At 40.8% G+C, this 7,588-nt stretch overlaps 1 long non-coding RNA gene across 1 annotated transcript in view; it reads left to right on the plus strand.

Annotated features, from left to right (window-relative positions):
• The window catches only part of LOC134518015 (uncharacterized), a 2,012-nt gene extending 858 nt beyond the window's left edge, over positions 1–1,154 (plus strand). Inside the window, exon 2 of the long non-coding RNA XR_010071814.1 lies at positions 639–1,154. This is a non-coding gene — a long non-coding RNA (uncharacterized LOC134518015). The remainder of the gene's footprint in view (positions 1–638) is intronic.
• Positions 1,155–7,588: the final 6,434 nt, after the last annotated feature.

The following is a 7,588-nucleotide window of genomic DNA, read 5'->3' on the forward strand; positions in this document are numbered from 1 at the left end:
GTCTCACTCCCCGCCGCAGGGGGGGGGAATGGAGAGAGCGGGGAGAGGGGACCGGGTGGAAGTGGGGGGCGGCCCCGGAGCCTCGGCGGCGTTGCGGGGATGGCTGGGAACGGCGGCGGCGGGACATCGCCCTCTCTGGAGAGAGAGAGATGCCGCGGCGCGGAACGAGCCCTAAATGGCACCTGCGGCACCCCCCCGCCGCCTTCCCCCGGCCCGGCGCCCCCGGGGTCCGGCCTCAGGCGCCCGCCGATCCCCGCGCTCGCCATGGGCGACCGCCGGGCGCTGGGAGCAGCGCGGCTCCGTCCCTCCCGGCCCCGCCGGCGGTTAGTGGGGGCCACCGCTGTGTTCTCACAGCTCTGAACGGACGCCGGGCCGTGGGGGAGGGCCAGGGATGCTGCACTGCAGAAAAATACCAAGAGACAGAAAAATATAGAATATTATAGAATGTCGATAGAAAAATATCCAGAAGAGGGAAAGGTTAGCAAGTGTACCTCCCATCTTGGGGCTTCCTTTAATTATGCCACTATACTCTTGGTAAATGAACACATATGTGTAAAAATGCAATAGAAGGGGTATTGATAATGTGATTTCTTTGAGCATAAAACCTCAAAAACTCATTCGCTGTCGCACTCCTAAAGGTCACGGTAAGTATAGCACAGAAAAACATTCTCCATCTCTCATCTGACAGCAGAGGAACAGACTCCATTTACTCCGGCATGGATGAAGAGCTCGGCCCCTTCAATTCCCTCTTTCCCCGATACTGAGGGGATCGATGCCAGCCCCTGCACAGCACCAGCTCCGTCCAGTGGGTCTGCTCGAACCTGTCCTCCCTCCGGTATTGCTCAGCCCGGGTGAATAATGGACCGTTAATTGGGGACTCTGCAAAACTCAAGTGTAACAGGAGAGCGACTACATCAAAGCAGTTCCTAAAATAATCCATCAATAAGCCAGAGATCAAACCTGAGTGAAAAAGCTGAGACAGGCTACATCTTAAAAATGTAAGAGCAACAATAAAAGAGACGTCTTAAACAAGAGGAATGAAGTATTTATCAGCATGGTTAGTTTAAATCTTTATGATGGTTGCAGTATTATTCATGCCAGAAAGCAGTAAATGTGAAGCATAAAATAGAATAAACTCAAATGTCTGATTCCAATAGTCTTTTCTGTTACGGTACATCATCTAAATCATTCTATTTGCTGTAAAACAACAGCAGAAGATAACATATCGCTCACTCTGTGTCACGCTGATCAGCTAATATATTCCATTTCAGGCCCAAAATAAGCCATCTCCATTTTTCTTTTTTCTTCTAAATGTCACCAAGCAAAAGACTGAATGTCATTCCATTCTAGCAGCTGCTTTGCTGAATTATTTTTCCCAGTTTATTCAAATAGGTATCCCACACTCTTAAGGAATAATATGTCAGAAAAAAGGTGCCTATAGCCATCTTTTTGGATGGGGCACCATATTGATTCAACAACCTTAAAGTTTACTAAATGCAAAGACTGGGGGAGTTAATGCAGATTAAAAAAAAAAATCGGATTGCCTCTAAGGAACGACCATGCCCTACATGGAATTTCAACATTTAAAGATACTTGTATTTAAAAAACATTAAAGAAAATGTAAGCCAAAGTATTAGAGGAACTAATATTATGCAGCAACCACTGAAACTCTTCAGTCTGCTCATCATAAAACATAGGAGTCTTTTTGTGCTCTGCTGCAATGAGTTCAGAGGCTCAGTTTGACTGGAACAACTATTATACTCATTTTCAAACCCAGCAGTCTCACGCAGCCCAGCCTGGATGAGGATGGAAGGGTGGTTCCTCATCCCCGCTGAAAATCAAACTCTTTCCGAGCTGCAAAAGGGTAAATGTTTCCACTCATGGACATACAAACCCATCATAGACACTCATCCCGGCTAAAATAATGGAAAGGACCACCCATATTCCAGTCTTTGTTAAAAATAATGAATGGTGACAGCATGATCTGCTATGCAATTAGCTGCAGTCACAGCGCGGTGTTTGACACTTCCCGTCCCGACCTACATTGTCCTATGCAAGCCAGCACCGGTCCGATTGAAATGGGGCTCTGGGGCCACAGGGACGAGGGGGGGAGTCAGACTGGTCAGGGCAATTAAGGCCTTTTAGTGCACTCAGGGCCCTGATGAGTAGGAACAAACATTTTCGGTTTTTTAAATAATTAAATGTTCAGCTGATAAAAACTAATTGCAATTCCATTTTAAACTTGGATTTCTCCAAGCTATTGATTTAGTGCCACAAGACATTTTGATTCAAAACACCTGATTTATATAGAAATAACCGGACTAAAAACTGGCTCGCTGCCATTTCAAAATGTAATTGTCAGTGGCAAGATATCAATGAGTTGATGTGTTTCTAGCGGCATCCTTCAGGATGCTGTTCCCTAAGCTGGAGGTGTTTTGTGTTAGGAGTCTAGAGTCTTTGGTGAGGGTAGGAAGATCGGTGTGTTCATTTGTTCAGCAGAGCACAGACAATGCTGTGGCAAAAAGAACTAATGCAATCTAGTATGTATAAAAACTTGTCTTCTAGAAAGGTCTCTGTGCACACACATTGGTGAAGAAACACTACAAGAAAACCTGCACGCTCTTCTGATATTTACACTAGCAGGAAAATTGAAATATTAGTGATAATTCAAAGAGTACTGAAAAATGATCCAGGGAGCAGAAAACAAGTTAACTTACAATACGAAGCTTACACATTTCAGCTTATCCAGCTTCTGAAACAAAAAACCTAAGACACAGTAGCTTACTTTGAATAGGTACTTAAACATAAAAAAGAGATTTTGATAGTTTGACCTTTTCAACCTCACTGACAAAGGCAATAGCATCCATTTTCTGGAAACTGTAGCTAGACAAACCTCATGTCAACACTTCCTGACTGTGAGGGCAATTAAATAGTTTATATCAGGAGAGGTAGCGGGTACACCTTTGCTTGGGTTTTAAACAGGAGATTAGATATACTTTTTAAAGACAGGTTTTAAGTCAGCTTTGGAAGAAATCCAGTTGTGTGTGGACTGGCAGCAAGTCTTTGCTTACCACCAAATAACATTGCAACGCACCGTTCTAGGTGAGAAGCAGTACACCGTCCCGAAAGCAAGACCAACTGTCTCTGCTGTCCACAGGGATTGTGCCCGTGTTCGCTCAGATGGTTACTGAAATATTTGAGTTGGTTCCACAGAGAGAAATGAACAAGTTACGCTGGTGGTTCTGAATATGGATGTCTGATGACTGTCAGGTTTGGGCTCATCGCCTCACAGACCATTCAGCGCTAGGAATGGCCCTCAGTTTACAATTTCCTGTTTCTCTGGAAAAACAGTTTTATCTGCACAGCTGATCTTTGTAATGGCATAATTAGTAATATGTATTTTCCAACGCACAACAGGAAGAAAACCACCTTGACTCACTATCAAGAAAATAATGTATGATGACGATGATAAAAATGTAAACCATACAACACAAAAAATTCCAAACTTTTAAAATATTAATTGTATAAAGATACCTGCTAAGTTCTTTTAAAAAATTGTCACGCAGAACTCTGGGGGAAAAAATGTGACAGGAAGCAATAAATAGTAAAAATATGATAGGCTGTAGTTTGCAGTACAGAAACTCTAGACGGCACTTCTTTAGCATGAGCTAAATTTCTTTCACTTTGCTAAAGGGAATTTCACTTTGGCCCATTGGAAGATTCCTGAAGACTAGAAAACCACCCCCTTCTTTTCTAGTTTGGGTCTAGGGTGGAACAGAGTAAGACACAATTTTGGCATCGCTTGGCTAGCTCCCTGGGGCTGCTGTAACTTCCACAGGGGTCTGCCCAGTCTAGTTTCAAAGCAGCTTTTGAGTTGCAAAAGACGTACACGTAAGTTAGACCCAAATCTCCTTCTTTATCCTCAGCTGAGTTTTAAACTGGAATTAGAAGATAACATGATAAACTCAGGAAGGACCAACTTCAAAAATATTATGACTGAGAAATGCTTTGTACTTCATTGTACAAAATACCAAGAAACATAAGACACACATTTTCATGAGGAGAAAAAAAAATACAAAAGACTTCCCACTAAAAATGAAAAAGAAAATGTCTGTCATTGTGAGAGTAGAAAGACTACAGAAACAGTTCTTGTGTTTGGTAGTTTGCCAATGAATCAGAAAGGGCTGGTAAAAATGCAGTCATTGTGCAGAGCCCCCTCACTCTTGAAAAAACTCCTTTATTCACAGAGACAAGATTCTGCTCTCATATATAGCACGACAACTCCTGTTAAGTCAATGGGAGCTGACTTGCATTACGCAGAGGAGACTTTTGCCCAGATATTCAGCATTTGTTTATAGTAGGAAAAAGAGCTTCTAAACATCGTTGAAAACTATTTCACTGCTTATTTTTAGTGTAAAGGGCTCGAAGTGAGGAATTTTTAGGAATTTTACTTCAAAACTATTAGGGTTTTTATGTGTTTTATAACATATGCGGTCAGAGTTAAGTTTCAGATTTTTTCCATGGACAAGTTAAAAGAGCTTCTTCATTAAAGCTGGTTTGAGAAGAGTTTATAAAAATGAGATATCTGTCTTAATTGTTGAAGCATTTTTCTCCCATCTTGAGCTAATATTTCATAAACAGCAATCGAGTGAGGGACCACAGGCACTGTTACTGTCTACGGGAGACCAGTGAAGCGCAAGGTCTGAGGCAGAAAAGGGAGCTGGGCAAGACAGCTGGCATTAGCTGAGGGGTAACTCTGGGATGGGAGCAGAAAGGGCAGGGGCAAATGGGAAGCCATTAGGAAGAGGGGCCAAAAAGGGAACACAAAGAACAGGAAAGGGAGGGTGAGGAGTTCGGGGCCGAAAATTAAGTTTAATGATGAAACTCACGTTAATTGTGAAGTGCTGCTGAAAGAGATGGTCCCTCCCCTCCCTATTCTACTCTCCCTTCCAACCCTGGTTGTGATTTTTAGCATTGGTGTTCATTTTACCCCATGATGACCTGATTCAGAGAGTTGAACTGAAAGAAAACGAATCTTACAAGTTTAGTTCCCTGACTCGGCTCACAAGGGAGACCAGGGCGGACGGTAGGAGGAACAGGACTACTCCTTTCAGTAGCAGCCCACAATTAGATTGGCAGAACCACATCCTGAGTTCAGCAGGGGACTCAGGCAGCAAGCCAAGGAGAAAGCCAGCACTGGCTAAGCCAGGACACTGAGGCTGAAATGAAGAGTCTATGAAGAAAGCAAACTGTTGAAAAATTGGTGTTGGAGGGGTTGAAAGGCCTGGAGAAGTGAGGTAGGGTTTGGAAGGAAGGAGAGCGTAGAAAGCAATTGCAGGAGTCTCAGTCCTTGCTAAAGCACCATGTCCTACGCTGAAACTAAATTAGAAAATGCTAAATTTCACTATTCCTTTACCACCAAATTTTTATGATGCCAATTATGGGCCAATGTGCATGTCTCACTGTGTTCTGTTATCATAGAAGATGACAACTTACTACTCTTATCAGTAATCAATGCCTGCAACAGGCAGAAGTCTTTAGCAGTAATCTAATTTTACTGATAAAAGTGGTGATATCATACCAACATCATAGTCTCCCGATAGCAGTGACATATCTCTAGGTTGTTAAAAAATGGGAAAATGAAAAGATAATTAAGCAAAAAAAAAAAAAGGAACTTTGAACACCTTTAAATTAGAAAAATTCTAGAATTACAGTTCACATAGGTTGGATAGTAAATGACTAAAGGCAAGCAAGAAAGACTCATTATACAGCGAATTTTTGCACTAAAAGTGATACCTACAAAAACAAATAGCTTTGGAAGACAAATTTCCATGTAAATTTTCCTGTTCTTTATCTGGTGCGTCTGTTCAGATATCTATCACGTGAAAGTGTTAATTTTTTTTTCATTCAGTTTTCCTTCTGCACCTACATTTCCCTACTGACGTAAATCTAATCTATACAATGTTGGTAGTTTGCGCAGATGACTGTGAAATACAATAGGTTGCCCCTCTAATTTACTTAAATGCTACTGAGAAATTGTTCGGCGATGGGAACTAGTATTTTCAGTTTTCCCAGTCCAACTTTCTTCTCCCAGACGAGTCCCTCAGTGGTCTTGAACAAATCATTTGATTTAATTGTACCCGTATCAAGCCAGCTGGATAACTAAAGTAAAAAGCATTGAAAACCAAATGCTATGCCTAAGCTGTGCCTTCTTGCGTAAACAAACACGGGTGAGACTAACACACGTTCCCTTGGGACCATCGCGAGGGAGTCAAGCATTCCAAATGCATTTCAAAACCTAGAAGATGGGTTCAAGTTTGGTCTTGAAAGACATTTTTGCTAATCCAGTAATTAACATGCTGGCTTTGCATAGAATAAAGGATCTTAAATATTTAGAAGCATATTATCATAGTGTTTTTAAAAGAGTCACAATTTTTTAAAACATGCTAATTTACTTGTTCACTTCAAACAGACTAGTTCTCAACTGTTATGTTTTTAAAACTCTAGTGGCTTACTTAATGAATGCTTGTGACTCATAAGGCCTATTATTAGTCCTTCTGAGCATGCATTAGGTAAAAAAAAAAAAAAAATTACAGCAAGCCAGCTTTTATGTACTGTTTAGCAGAAAGTTCACTGTATTATATAAACCATTGCCATGTAAAAATATTTAACCAGCTGGTATACAGGAACAGCTCTTGACTAATATATTCACCTGAGGTTATTTACTAACTCTTTGTGAGTATTTCTGCTACTTCATGAGAGTCAGATTTGTTAAAAGACTAACCACCTCCATATCTCATTAACCACAAATGATATTGAAGACGCTCAGCATCGTTTCAGTGAAGTCCTACATCCATCTGTTCTCGATAGATTCATTTGCAGGGAGTAGCCCCATAGTGGATACTCTACAATTGCGGAATGGCCACACAAAGTCACAAGGCTTACAAATTGAGATAGTGTCAACTTTTTATGTTGCGCAGTCAATGTTTGTTTATAAGATATTGAAAGAGGAGGAAGTTGGAAAAAAAGAGAACTTTTGAAAATGGAAAATGACAGTCAGCATTTTTTTTCCTAGTCTGAATGTGTGGGAATTCCACCATTACTCTATTTTTGGTCTGACTTTTTTACAGCATTTTTTGTAAGATTATACTACCCCTACAGCAAATTATTAGATCATTTTAAACAAAGCTATAACCTCTTTGCAACTGATTTCTGTTGATTTGTAGCTATTTGTGGTTTTGAAAGAGCAGTAGATACACTTTATAGTCTATAATATAGTTTTATAAACAAATACTCTAGGAATAATATAAGAGAGAATCAAAGCTACATAGGATCCATATGCCCAGTTCTTTTGATTCTGCAGGCTCCTGCAGATTTCATTTCCAGTAAATGCTACTGGATTTTCCCAAAAGTGACAACAATAAAGGTTTTTAATTCTTTTTAAATAGTATTTTCCAATTTCTCTCATATTTGAAGATGGACATACAACAGGCCTCCCTTTCCATTGCTCCCTAATCATAATACAATCTAAAAATATTCATTCTACCTCCTACTGCTAGATGCGATCCTTTGAAAGAAAACTATACTT

The sequence above is a fragment of the Chroicocephalus ridibundus genome, chromosome 6 (genome assembly GCF_963924245.1).
Source record: "Chroicocephalus ridibundus chromosome 6, bChrRid1.1, whole genome shotgun sequence".
Lineage (NCBI taxonomy): Eukaryota > Metazoa > Chordata > Aves > Charadriiformes > Laridae > Chroicocephalus > Chroicocephalus ridibundus.